General features: G+C 40.7%; 1 protein-coding gene across 2 annotated transcripts in view; it reads right to left on the reverse strand.

The window, feature by feature from the left end:
• Positions 1–12,502, reverse strand: part of NALCN (sodium leak channel, non-selective) — a 380,117-nt gene extending 367,615 nt beyond the window's left edge. For both annotated transcript variants that reach the window (XM_054012833.1, XM_054012825.1), the window contains exon 1: positions 12,265–12,502. The gene's annotated coding sequence lies outside the window, so the exon portion shown is untranslated. The remainder of the gene's footprint in view (positions 1–12,264) is intronic.
• Positions 12,503–14,928: the final 2,426 nt, after the last annotated feature.

Below are 14,928 nucleotides of genomic sequence, written 5' to 3' on the forward strand. Positions count from 1 at the left end.
GGAACTGTGCCTTCCTAAAACACAATCCCTCTTGGATATCCCCAGCAGCTGGACGGTGCAATCCAGTGCCTGAACCATGACATGCGGTTTGTACAGAATGATCCTATGTTCCAACATACATTCTGGCTAGCAGGCACCATATAGCATGGTAATGAGCACAGTATAAATACTTGCTAGATTTGATTGGCAAGCTGAGGTGAGTTCCAAGTCCATGTAAATATCTGCACATGTGGGACCATACAGCCACATCAACAACCAGTTCATTACTCCACATCCAAATATTATTTATCAAACAAGGGTAATATAAAAACAAAAACGAAGGGCTAGCTTCTGCCAGCCTTATTCATGTTGAATGGGTAGCATTGGCATGGGTGAGGCTGACAGAACCTATCACTAAAAATATTATAACCTTAAACACTTTAAGTTTATTTTTGTAGTAAAGACCACTATATGTCTACATGAGGTGGTAGTTTTACGTTCCCTTAAGCTTCCTCTCTCCCTTTCTCACTTCCATTTCCTTCCTATCCCTTATTCTTCTTTTCCTTCCTCTCCTTACATGCCATCTTGTTCATGCTTGCTTTGCATCCTTCCTGATCCCGCCTTTTCATAATTATTTCCCAGCTCACTATGTTTAAAATACAATGGGGAATTCCCCAAAGTTAGAGACTGTCTTGACAGGTTTTGATGTCATGTGGCACTGCAGCATCTCATGGTGCATACATGTAGCACAACAATGAGAAATGTAATTGAAAGGGTGTCATAGTATCTTTAGAAATGCCTGTACTGTGAGAGAATATACTATCAAAGGGCTTGAGTCTACAGTGCTTGTTAATGCAAAACTCCCATTGAGTGTAATGGAGTTATCAGCAGAAACTGCAAAAATTTTCCAATCCTTCCGCAGAAGAAAAATCCACATTATGAAAATATATCCACATTATGAAAATATATCTCGCTAATGTGGCCTTTAGTAATTTGTTATTTAAATTCTAAACTTGTAATTATGATTTTATTAACAATGTTAACCCTTCCCAGCAATGACTGAGATACTGATCTTGCTAACCTGTCAAGAAAATAATTATAATAGATTGTCAGACCAGAGTCAATAAGGTCATTAGGAGATAATACTCAGGAAATACAATGCATTAACCAGGGAGCTACTATTGAAATCATTTCATAAATGCTAAAGGACAAGCTGTGTATCTTTTAAAGCAGAAGGTAAATTAATTATAGCTAGTTAAAAATAAAACTTTAACAGATTTCTTCATTCAACATAGTATGAATAAGTAGAAAGATTGGCAGTATTTTATAACAAAATTTTTATCTGTCTGGTTGTCCACTGATTATTTTCCCTACTAAACTGATTTGAACATATAAAGGTCATGAACTGTAGATGTCAACAATGGTTTTAGTTCATCAAGCTCACCAAGTGGTGGCCAAATGTCATGACCAAACAGATCACGCATATTATTTTTAAACTGTGGTCACAAATCAACAAAGCAGAGAATACAGAAATCCAGAGGGAAAAAAATCTACAAAATACAAGTTCTCCTATTTCACAATCTGAATGAGCCTGAGTGTCCTTGGGAGAGACACCAATAATCTGGAAATGGCCTTTAGCAAGTCCTGGCAGAGTTCTTACAAGTCTTCTGTTTTTATTTATTTATTTTTGCTGGAACCAGAGAGGTTTTTGTTTGTTTGTTTGTTTGTTTGAAAGCAGGTAAAGACTGGGGCAGCCTGCACTCTCGGCTGCACATCAGGATGCTAGAGCAGGAATTGTGGCTCCTGAAGCATCATCTTTCTGCAGCTCTCTCTGGCATAGTTCCACACCACAGCCAAGGGAGGGTAGATTCTAACATACACAATCTGATGCTTTCTTTGGGCACATAGTGAAATTAGCATGGAAGACTTAATCCAGACCCAAGCGAATATTTCTGTCTCCAAAGCTTGTACAAATATTGGATGTGGGTGTATTCTGGAGTAAAAAATGGGTTTAATAAGGAAAAGATTGCTTCCTTTGGCTGTGTCCATTCATGTTGCTTTGTTTTTTCTCTTTAGAGTAACACCAAAAATCAAAATTCACAGCACTTATGCAGACTGCTACTGCTTCTTATGTAGGAATATGCTCCTTCATCTTTGCTTTTAATTTTAAATATGTCTTTTGCTTTGTTATTTTATTTTTAGAAGCAAAGACACAAAATGAAAGAATGCTGCTTAGACAAGGAGCCCATCAGCTCATCCTTTTGTTCATTCACTCTCCCTGAGCCAGTAGATATGTTCAATCAAAGACAATTAAAATCACAGAAAGATTATCCTGATACCATCTTGGAACAAAAAGTTCAAAACAATAGGCTTGATTCATCACCATTATACCAGATTTACAAAGTCTGCTGAAATGGAGTTACCAGCTGCATGCCAATGTGAACAAAGATGGTTAGAGCCAGGCCCCATAAAGCATTTGTTGTGAATTTGCAGTACATATAGTATTCTGCTCCAGCAATCTCTGTAACAAAAATAAATGCGCTCCTATGGAACACTAATAGAGTATGAAGGTGTAGGTGATCATTGATAAATAGAACATTTCTTTTTGGTTTCATTTTTAATTCTGTCTGACTTATATTGAGAGTTAAAAATCAGTCCAAAAAAACCCATCATGATTTTGATATTTTAGCCCAAGTTCTATAAAATTTACTCTCCTTAAAAAAAAACCCTAATCTGCTGTAGGAGGAAAATCTTCAACAGAGGACAGCACATCACATCACACTGTCAGTAATACCAATAACTGTAAAGATTATTTATGCTAGTTCTACATGTTCTGTTAACTATGTAAAGGGGAAGAGGGCATACCATGAGTTACCGATGAGAGAAATATACCACTGTGGCTGATGAAACCAGGTGACAGCTAGTTTTGAAGAAAATGTGTTGTTAGTTTTTTTAAATATCTCCAGGGAATACTTTATTGGCGACTACACTGTTTTTTTCATCTGAAGCGAAGTCTAAAAAAACCCTTATCTTTTCTTCCTTATTTTTCAACACAGCATGTTGTTAAGTATGTTAAGTGTTCATATTGTTAAGTATTCGGTTTTGTACTGAAGCCAGACAGGGTCCCCTCTCCCAACAAGACAAAGTTTGCTTTTCCCTCCTCTTTCACAATAAAGGAAATATCACAACCAAAGCTCCTAAAATCACAATTAGATTAATGCTTAGCAGATCGTTTGGCTACCAGCTGCAAAGAATAGTTGGTGATGTCTTGTATCTTCTAGCAGGGCTTCAGGACTCGAAGGCCAAATAGCAAGAATCAACACCACCCTTCTCAGATTTGGGGAGGAATTCCTCTGCTATAATAACATAATTCTCCAAAGTATTGTGTGACGTTGCACTCCATATGTTTTATAGAAATATGTTTATAAGTGTGAATATAATATAACTGGAATATGCTTTATGCAAAAGGTCTCTTGTAAGGTATCATTACAAAGCTTATAATCTACTGAGTGTGTTCATCCAATTTGTATGAATGTATCATTCTTGTATCTGAAGCTAGAAATATAAAGTATTACTCTGAAGTCCTATTGTAACTATGCAAAGTGTGGACCATTAATGGTGATTTAGAATCATGATGGCTCCCATTAACCAGGACAATTGGTTGTAAATGGCTCTGTTTACTTGTAAGCTTTCCTGTGTTCATGTGAGTCAGGCCAGAATGAATGGACGCTTGGGGTCTCACAGGACTTGTGACCATGTCACCTGATACTAAGAACAGCAGTACTTGGGTCACCTTAGAGACTAACAAGTTTATTAGAGCATAAGATTTCATGGGCTACAGCCCACTTCTTCGGATGCATATAGAATGGAACATATATTGAGGAGATATATATACACACATACAGAGAGCATGAACAGGTGGGAGTTGTCTTACCAACTCTGAGAGGCCAATTAAGAGAAAAAAAACTTTTGAAGTGATAATCAAGATAGCCCAGTACAGACAGTTTGATAAGAAGTGTGAGAATACCTGGTACTGGAATTCATCTTAAACCTGGTGCTTTTCCATTTAGAAGGTGGGGTGGGGACGCAGAGAGACAAAAGATTCACGCCTTCTGCCAAAGCTATACAAGGGGGTGGAACAGAACAAAGGGGACTGCAGTCATGAGAAAACCCCTAATTACCACCTGAGCTGGAACTAACAAGAACTGCACCAAGGGAAAGGATTGGGCCCAGACTAGGAAAGAGTCTAGTCTGCGAAAGAAGCTTATTGGAACATCTCTGAGGGTGAGATTTACCTGTATTCAATTTCTTAAATGTATTAGGCTTAGACTTGCATGTTTTGTTTTATTTTGCTTGGTAACTTACTTTGTTCTGTCTGTTATTACTTGGAACCACTTAAATTCCACTTTTTATACTTAATAAAACCACTTTTGTTTATTAATTAACCCAAAGTATGTGATTAATACCTGGGGGAGCAAACAGCTGTGCATATCTCTCTATCAGTGTTATAGAGGGTGGACAATTCATGAGTTTACCCTGTATAAGCTTTATACAGAGTAAAACAGATTTATTTGGGGTTTGAATCCCATTTGGAGCTGGGTGTCTGGGTGCTGGAGATAGGTAACTTGCTGAGCAGTTTTTGGTTAAAGTCTGCAGCTTTGGGGGCGTGGACCAGACCTGGGTCTCTGTTGCAGCAGGCTAGCGTGTCTGGCTCAACAAGGCAGGGTTCTGGAGTCCCAAGCTGGCAGTGGAAAACGGGCTCAGAGGTAATTCCAGCACATCAGGTGACAGACCCCCAACGGGGTCTCTGTGACCGAACCCGTCATACTGTTAAAACCTTTAATCTGTAAATAGACCGGTGACCAGACTTTGGTCCTTGAATGTTTCCTAAGTTTCGTCTTGTCAATGGCTTAGGACTGTACTCATAGATTACACTGGTCTACAATTTTTGAGAAGTCGTCTGCTTCAGAGATAAAATGTTCTATTTATTATGTATTTTGATGTGCTGAATTCAAATATGACCATTAAAACAACTGATTGGCTACTGTTTCTAAGATATTTAAGTTTTTACATTTTATGTCTATGTATATTGTGTAGATAGTAGAGTTTTAATCATAAATTGTAAACCTAGATCTTTTCATATGTTTATGGTTGCTTTACATGATAATATTTCACCTATCCTGTTTATGTAACACTTTAAAAATCAGCAAAAGGGTTATATAAATAAAATTTATTATGAAACAAAAGGCAAAAAACTATTCTGTACATAGTTTAGTCCTATTGTCTACTCGGCGCTTCTTGGCTTGTCTCTTGTATTCATTAAATGGAGCATCTCTTGTCACTGTCCAGCAATAGTCTGCAAGCATTGATGGGCTCCATTTGCCCTGATAGCGTTTCTCCATTGTTGCAATGTCCTGGTGAAATCGCTCGCCATGCTCGTTGCTCACTGCTCCGCAGTTCAGTGGGAAAAAAACTCTAGATGAGAGTGCAAAAAATGTATCTTTAGTGACATGTTGCAACCAAGGCTTTTGTATGCCTTGAGGAGGTTTTCCACCAACAACCTGTAGTTGTCTGCCTTGTTGTTTCCGAGAACATTTATTGCCACTAACTGGAAGGCTTTCCATGCCGTCTTTTCCTTGCCACGCAGTGCATGGTCAAATGCATCATCTCAAAGAAGTTCACGAATCTGAGGACCAACAAAGACACCTTCCTTTATCTTAGCTTCCCTTAACCTTGGAAATTTTCCACGCAGGTACTTGAAAGCTGCTTGTGTTTTGTCAATGGCCTAGTTAGTCAATGACAAAGTTCTTCATCAGACCCAGCTTGATGTGTAAGGGTGGTAACAAAATCTTCTTTGATTCAACAAGTGGTGGATGCTGAACACTTTTCCTCCCAGGCTCCAATGACTGTCAGAGAGGCCAATCTTTCTTGATATAGTGGGAATCTCTTGCACGACTATCCCATTTGCAGAGAAAAGAGCAGTACTTTGTGTATCCAGTCTGCAGACCAATCAAGAGAGCAACAACCTTCAAATCGTCACAAAGCTGCCACTGATGTTGGTCATAGTTTATGCACCTCAAAAGTTGTTTCATGTTGCCATAGGTTTCCTTCATATGGACTGCATGACCAACTGGAATTGATGGCAAAACATTGCCATTATGCAGTAAAACAGCTTTAAGACTCATCTTTGATGAATCAATGAACAGTCTCCACTCATCTGGATCGTGAACGATGTTGAGGGCTGCCATCACACCATCGATGTTGTTGCAGGCTACAAGATCATCTTCCATGAAGAAGAATGGGACAAGATCCTTCTGACGGTCACGGAACATGGAAACCCTAACATCACCTGCCAGGAGATTCCACTGCTGTAGTCTGGAGCCCAACAGCTCTGCCTTACTCTTGGGTAGTTCCAAATCCCTGACAAGGTCATTCAGTTCACCTTGTGTTATGAGGTGTGGTTCAGAGGAGGAGGATGGGAGAAAATGTGGGTCCTGTGACACTGATGATTCAGGACCAGAAGTTTCATCCTCTTCCTCTTCCTCGTCTGATTCAAGTGAGAATGATTCTGGTGCATCAGGAACCGGCAACCCTTCTCCGTGGGGTACTGGGCGTATAGCTGATGGAATGTTCGGATAATGCACAGTCCACTTTTTATTCTTTGACACACCTTTCCCAACTGGAGGCACCATGCAGAAGTAACAATTGCTGGTATGATCTGTTGGCTCTCTCCAAATCATTGGCACTGCAAAAGGCAAAGATTTCCTTTTCCTGTTCAACCACTGGCGAAGATTTGTTGCACAAGTGTTGCAGCATATGTGTGGGGCCCACCTCTTGTTCTGATCTCCAATTTTGCAGCCAAAATAAAGGTGATAGGCTTTCTTAAGCATAGTGGTTATACTGCGCTTTTATGATGCAAAAGTCACTTCACCACAAACACAGCAGAAGTTATCTGCACTGTTCACACAAGTACGAGGCATCTCTGCTCCCTTTGGCTAAACAGAAATGTGTCCCTTTGCAAAATCAAACACTGACAAATAAGAGAGCACGATACTGTATGATTTCTAGAGCTGATATAGGGCAATGTGTTCAGCAGAGCGATGTAAGCTTCATTATGATTGCATCATCCATGACTTCTAGGAATAACATGATGCAATTCATATCATGTATGACACAATACCAGCTTCAGATTGCATCATTCATTGTTTTGCCTAAAAAAGCAAGTTCTGTCCAAACCCAGTCATAGATGTATTCATAGATCCAGTCAAAGATGTATTTTAGTCATTTCTGGTTTAAATTGAGATCCCTTCCCTTTATAACTCACTTATCCTCCGCCATTCCCAAGTCAAGGGTCGTATATACGGACCCAATAGCATATCTTGAAAACTAGAGCCAATCAACAATTTTAAGCATCATTTTCGTTCTCAGTGATCCAGAATTAGTAAAGTTTGACTACATTTATTTCAGAAGCATTTTGGCTGTAGAGCAGTGTTATTCATCTCCTAAACATACCTCCTCCATAACAGGATGGCACAGACATATCCAGCAGACAACTGAACTGAGGTCCTTTCCAACCCTGATATTCTATGATTCTATGGAGCATGTGACACCAGTACTCTGGGATCTGCCCCAGCTGTCTATTGCACTCTGGATGGAATTTAAGGTGTTGGGTATGACCTATAAAGCCAATGGCTGGGACCTGCATACCTGAGGGATTGCTATGCTGTAATATCACAGCTGCAATCAGTAGAGGCATCCAGGCTGGATCCCACTCATTAGAGGAGAAGGTGGATGGCAAAGTATTCTCTGAGAGTCCAGAATACTGGAGCTTATCCCCCTCCTTTATCCAAAACAGATCAAATTTGGTGACCTTGTGGGCACGTTGCAAAATACATCTGTTTGAGGGGGGCTTCTGGAGAGGACTACGGCTCTGCTTACCAGAACGACAGAGCAGAGGAAAGGAGCATTTTCGTAGGCGGCTTTCTGGCTGGCAGAGTGCCTGTTTGAATTATTATTTTAATGCTGCTAGGGTTTTGTTGTACTACTAATTATGTGTTAAGGCATCGAGAGTCTTGTATACACATCTTTTTGTTATTTAAATTCCAATACATTTTAAAAATAAAATAAATAGTGATTATTTTCTTTTATAATTATTATATTATATATATATATATATATTAATGATTCTTAAAAGAAATCATTCTCCTCCTCCACACCCCTTTCCAGCCATTAGTGCACTTGTAGATTTCCAAAGCAACTAACACCTACATCCTTAAAAATCAAAATTTTGAAAGAAAAATTAGGAACCTTTTAAGCTTCTGAGGTGCGTGTTGGTGGTGGTGGTGGTGGTTTTTTGTTTGTTTGTTTGTTTGTAAATAAATGTGGCATTTAAAACACATTCTTATGATTACAGGAAAAATACTACAGTAGAACCTCAGAGTTATGAATATCAGAGTTACGAACTGATCAGTCAACCACCCACCTCGTTTGGAACCAGAAGTAAACAATCAAGCAGCAGCAGAGACAAGACAAAAAAAAATAAAAATAAAGGCAAATACAATACTGTACTGTGTTAACTGTAAACTATTAAAAAAATTAAGGGAAAGCAGCATTTTTCTTCTGCATAGTGGAATTTCAAAGCTGTATTAAGTCAATGTTCAGTTGTAAACGTTTGAAAGAACAACCATAACATTTTGTTCAGAGTTACAAACATTTCAGAGTTACAAACCACCTCCATTCCCCAGCTGTTTGTAATGCTGGGGTTCTACTGGTACCAAAGGTTGCAGTCATAACCCTTTTTATCCTATTACCGTTTGCGCTCTACCACTCAATATTTGGGAAGACAACAAATTGGACTCATAACCTAGGAAGTGAAGGTCCATACTTTTTTGTAAGGACTTGGAGGAATTTCTGAAGAAGAAAAATATAAAAGCGGAGGTGGAAAGAGATAGAAGAAAGAAACAAAAATAAAAGTCCAGCACATTGAATCCCAAGCCCAAATTCTCAAAAAGTATTTTCTCCTAACTTGCATCAATTTCAATAGAAGTTAGGTACCTATATACTTTTGAGGATCTGGACTTAACAAAATTGTCAATCACAGACAAGGGAACACTTCCTTCTAGACAACGCCATCAGCAGAATCCAGATACTTCATCTAATGTAGGAAATATTGAAAAAAGAAAAGAAAAGAAAAATAGACTACAAGTGAATGGTGCTACATTTTCATTAAAAATGCAGCCGGGGGATTTAATGTATAAAATGTATCTGAGGCTGAACTTGCTCTCTCCCCCAAAACTGGGTTTTATATTCAGAACCTACAGCAGATTCAAATCCCTGTATTATGTTAGTAAAACTGTAAAGGTAATTTACTTTGCTTTGTAAACATAACACCTCTACTTGCTTCCTACACACCCCACAAAAATCCCATGTTTTTTACTGTCTGAACTCCTAAACATCACAAAAAGAACCCAAATAATTTTCAAAAACGATTACTTCTCAGATGCTCATTATTTCAAATTATTCTAAAATTCAAAGATCTACCTTCAAATAAAAGAGAGCAACAGATCTGTTTCCTACCTCTCAAGATCATGATACTTGCATCTCTTGATGAACTGATGTATTATTATATTATATTATATATTAATTATTATTATTAACTCATGTTTTTAGACAATTTTATCCCCAAAACACTAGACATACACCCTTGCTAAGGCAGGGGTGCACCAGAGTATAGGCAGAAGATCAAAAGTGACCCACCAAGCTTTACAGTTTAGCTTGAGACTACTGTGGAGGTACAGGGCACAAAGCATTCAGGTCCCAGCATTCACATCATGATGGATTAGAATGAATACCACTTAGCTCAATACAAAGCATTACAGGTTAGTATCTGCAATCTCCAGAAGCTGTGCCAGATCAAAACAGACCACTGCTAGGGTCTGTAGCAACCAGAGGTTGCAAATCAAACTCACATATTTCATGCTACAATCTGAATTTTATAGGGCCTTGCCTCAAACTGAAACAAAGCAGAGGTATCAAACAAAGCCCATGTGATGGATCTGGCCCATCTGATATATTTATGTGGCCTGCATGATATTCAGATTGTAAAAACCCCAAACTTTCATTTAAAAAGTAAGTTTCTAACCCTGCTGATTGCAAAGAAATCCTTCCAATTATTAACTGAATATAACCAATACAGTGGTTATCATTATTATTTATTTGTATTCCTGTAGCATCTTGGACCTCAGTCATGGCCCAGGACCTCACTGTGCTAGGTGCTTTACAAACACAGAACAAAAAGATGGTCCCTGCTCCAAAAAGCCTACAATTTAAGTAGAAGACAAGAGACAACAGATGGATACAGACAGATGGGGGAGTACAAGGAAACAATGAGACAACACTGGTCAGCATAATAGGCAGTAGTCTCAGCACACCAGCAGCCTAACTCTTGTCAAGTTTTGTGTAGCAATGGTAGAGAAGAGATTTGAAGGAAACGAATGAAGTGACAATGCAAGTGTTTACAGGGAGCTCCAGCTAAGCTTGAGGAGCAGCAGGGCAGATAGCATGAAGGTGCTTGTCTGAAAATGTAAATGAAAGTGGGCAATGGACACTGGCATTGCAGGCTGATCAGTCAGGAGTCAACATTGCAAAACTGAACGAGATACAACAGGTAGCGTGGCGATAGACAGTGAAGGTGTATGTCTGAGTGTGCAAACAGCCTGAAACAGCTCCTCGGAAAGATGAAAATTTCCTTTCCTTCCATTAATCTTATTGGGCTTTAGAATTGATTCAGAAACGAGGACACTTCAATGTCAACATTATCTATTTCATTTCTGATCACTGTAGGGATAGATCAGAATTGGAAGTTGCTGAAGGGCGGGGAATGAAAAGGGAAATAAACAGAGAAGGGAGGATTTAGAAGGCAGAGAAACAAAGGGCAGTGAAATTGCATTAGTCAATATTTTCTCATTGAGAATATTTTCTCACTAAGGACCTCTGAATGCAACAATTGGCACTGAACAAATACTAAACAATAACTAAAAGTATAGTTACTATGCAAAGGCCATAGTATGCCCATGATCCTTTTGCACATACTCCTTTAGCATCAGTGGGAGATTCACTGTGAAACATAGGGAGTATGTCATCCTAAACTGATAAGTCCCTCCACTGACTAGAATGAAAAATGGAATATTTCTCTCTCCAGCCACTGGCAGCCCAGATATAGAGCATTAAATATTTGGCTCGGCAGTCTCCTGGAGCTGCCCCTTAGACAAGCTGATAGTGGGGGTCTCTGTGAGAACAGCAGTAGCCATCTGCTCCATTTTGTGCAAACTAGGTGCAGTGCCCCAACGAGGGGCCCCAAAAGTAGGGCAGAATTTACACTCCATCCCAAGTGCATCTCCTGACTAACAAACAAACCAAGCAGCTTCTTTGCCCAACACTTGGATTTTTTTTAAAACACATAAAGCAGAATATTGGTGGAGTTTACCAACAGGATTAAAAAGCCGGTATTTTTGTCTTATAGGCAATTATGCAGGAAGGGCCCAAATAGCCCTATGAGTTCCCCCTCAACCCTGCCTGTACCTCTGGGCCACATGAAGCTACAGTTGCTGTAGGCCACAGTCTCACAGGCGCTGCGCCAGGCGCAGGGAGAGAGGCCTGAGGGGAGCAGCCCTGGGCAAGGTACATCTGCTAACAATGGCTCCTGCCTGATATTGACAAAAAGCAGGTGACAGGCAGGCGCCAACCCAGAGGTGCTGCCATTTGCAATGGAAACGGGTGGTGGCGACCTGGCTCCTCACCCATCGGAACCGGCCATCAGCGGCTCTCAAGCAGGCGGTGCCCTCCGGCTCCCTGCCTGCCCCCAGGGCCTGGCCCGCTCGCTGCTGCCCGGGATTCGCTGCACCCTTCCAGCGGGCCGGGGATGCGCCGAGCGAGAGCCCCTCCCGCCGGCTCCCACATCTGGAAGGGGGGGGTGCACAGCGGTCCCGCAGCTGGAAGGGAGGGAGAATGTCACGCCCCCGCCTCACCCGGCAGCTCGGAGCGGCCCGGGGACAAGGTACCGATGCACCAGATGGGATCCGGTCCCTGCGCATCCGCAGCCCGGCCAGGCCTCCTGCCGCCGCCACCCTCAATCCATCCGCCCGCCTGTCACAAGCCCCCACGAGAAGAGCGGGGAGTGTCAGGCGCGCCAGCCACGCCAGCCCCGCGGTATGGAGAGGGGAGAGGAGGGGGAGCCGGGGATCGGCAACACAGCGCAGAAAACAGGTCCCGATGCCACCAACCTACCGCCTGCATCGCCCTTCATGGCGTGCTTGGGAGTATTGGTCTCTGCCCCTCGAGTTTGGGATTTGTTAGGGTTTGTTTGTTTTTAGGTGGTCCTCCCTGCAGCGTCGGTGGTGATGCTGGGGGCTGAATGGAGAAGACGTGACACACCGGGAGGAGGAGGCAGCGGCAGCCGCCCTCTGCAGTTGGTAGATAAGGGCGGTCGGTGCTAGCAGGTTCCTTTCTCGCCGAAGCTAGACTACAGCCTTCAGTCTCGCAGCAACGGCTGTGACTCCACTGGCACAGAAACAGTGCAGGCGCACATACACCGGGCGTGCAACTAGACAACGTGTAAACCCGTGCGTGTTCAAAATGCACACCGTGCACACGAATGCGTATGCAGAAATGCACAATGCTTATGCAAATATGTTGACACACAGACAAGCATGCAGATACACACAAGGAGAGTGACAAATGCGCATACACATGAATCCACACTCAATATACACAACGATAAATGTATATAAAACAATGCACACAATGTATACACACATACGGTGCTTTCATATACATAGACAATATTGCCAGTTCGCATGGTTTTCTTGATTCCCCAGCTTGTACGGGAGCATGTGATTGAGTGAAAATCTCCCAGGGGGTTGTTCAAGTTTCTAACCTTTATGGTTGGGGAGAAAAGCTTGAAAATGTGACCCGAATGTTACCTCAAGGTTCAAAAATTATTTGTTTTAAGTTTTTGGTTTTTAAACACTTGATTTTCTAAGCAAATCTCATGATTTTGGGGGCCTAAATCATGATTTTCTAATGTGTATGTGGTACTGTATTGAGAACCCCAGACAACGCATAAACCTACATTCAGATGAAATGCTTACATGCACACACCAGCTGTACAGAGACATATATAATGCAGCCACATGGATAGGTATGATACATGCACATATCATAAATATGGTCTACACACATATAATACAGCAGTAAGGATTTTGCCTGTATAATCACATTAAATACATGAAAAATATACACCTGTATATTGTTGGATTATAAGGATCACCTTCAGCAGCAGTAACAGTAGTTAGAAGAGAAGGGCGGCCAATTGCACCTGAATGATGCTCTTGTGACACCCCCCCCCCCCAAGAAATAAGACGCAAGGGTAACAGAATATGGGATTTTAAAAAAATATTATTTAAAATACACTTCAGTATCAACCCTGGTTATTCACTGAGCCTCAAAATACAATTAAAAATAAAAGCAGCCCAAAGTCCTTTATACAGGATAAAATTGAACAGTCGCTGAACAACAACAACAAGCAGAAACTGTTCCAATGGAAAAATAAACCCAAACTCAAACATTCCACAAACTGTTTGTCAAGCACTAGGACAGTTTGGTTATTTTGATTTAAAAAAAACCTTGTTTGGGTGCTTCAAAGCCATTATCATCTCTATGCTCTTTCCCTGTATCCATGAAGCTCCATTTTGGAATGGATTCTTTTAATGACATCATCGGCTGTGTGTAATTATTTCATATCACTAAAAAGGGGGGAAACGTCTCTGATCTAAAGTTCAGTGTTAAAATTAATGGATAAATGCATAGAAATATTTGATAAAATATTATTGTGAATAGATTCTAGAAATGCAAAAATAAAGGGAAAATGTTCACATAAATCATGCCATGACCTGCATGTATAGAATCATAGAAACATAAGGCAGAAAGGGACCACAAGAAGTCATCAAGTTCAGCTCCCTGTGCTGAGGCAGGACCAAGTAAACCTAGACCATCCCTGATCGATATTTGTCCAACTTGTTCTCAAGAATCTCCAATAATGGGGATTTTTCAATCTCCCTTGGAAGCCTATTCCAGTGCTTAACTGTCCTTCCAGCTGGAAAGTTTTTCCTAATATCTAACCTAAATCTCTCTTGCTGCAGGTTAAGTTTATTATTTCTTGTCCTACCTTCAGTGGACATGGAGAATAATTAATCACAGTCCGCCATATAACTGCCCTTAACACATTAGAAGGCTAATATCAGGTCCTCTGCTGGTCTTCTTTTCACAAAACTAAACCTGCCCATTTTTTTAACCTTTCCTCATAGGTCAAGTTTTCTAAATCTTTTATCATTTGTGGTGTTGTCCCCTGGACCCTCTCCAATTTATTCACATCTTTCTGAAAGTGCAGCACCCAGAATTGGACCCAGTACTCCAGCTGAAGCTTCCCCAGTGCCAAGTAGAATGGAACAATTATCTACCGCGTCTTACATATGACACTCCTGTTAATATAGCCCAGAATATTAACCTTTTTTGCATCTGCATCGCATTGTTCACTCATTCAGTCTGTGATCCACTCTAACCGCAGATCCTTTTCAGCAACTATTACCTGTCTGTTATTCTCCATTTTGTAGTCATGCATTCTTAAGTGTTTTTTACTTTACACTTCTCTGTATTGAATTTGTTAGAGTCAGACCAATTCTCCAATTTTTCAAGATAGTTTTGAATTCTAATCCTGTCTTCCCAAGTGTTTGCAACCCCTCCCAGCTTGGTGTCATCTGCTGATTTTCTTAACAAACTCTCTACTCCATTATCCAACTCATTAATGAAAATATTAAATAGTACCAGACTCAGGACTGACCCATGTGGGACCCCAGTGAACCATTCTTTCAGTACAGTCTTTCAACCAGTTTT

This window comes from Malaclemys terrapin, chromosome 1 (genome assembly GCF_027887155.1).
Source record: "Malaclemys terrapin pileata isolate rMalTer1 chromosome 1, rMalTer1.hap1, whole genome shotgun sequence".
Lineage (NCBI taxonomy): Eukaryota > Metazoa > Chordata > Testudines > Emydidae > Malaclemys > Malaclemys terrapin.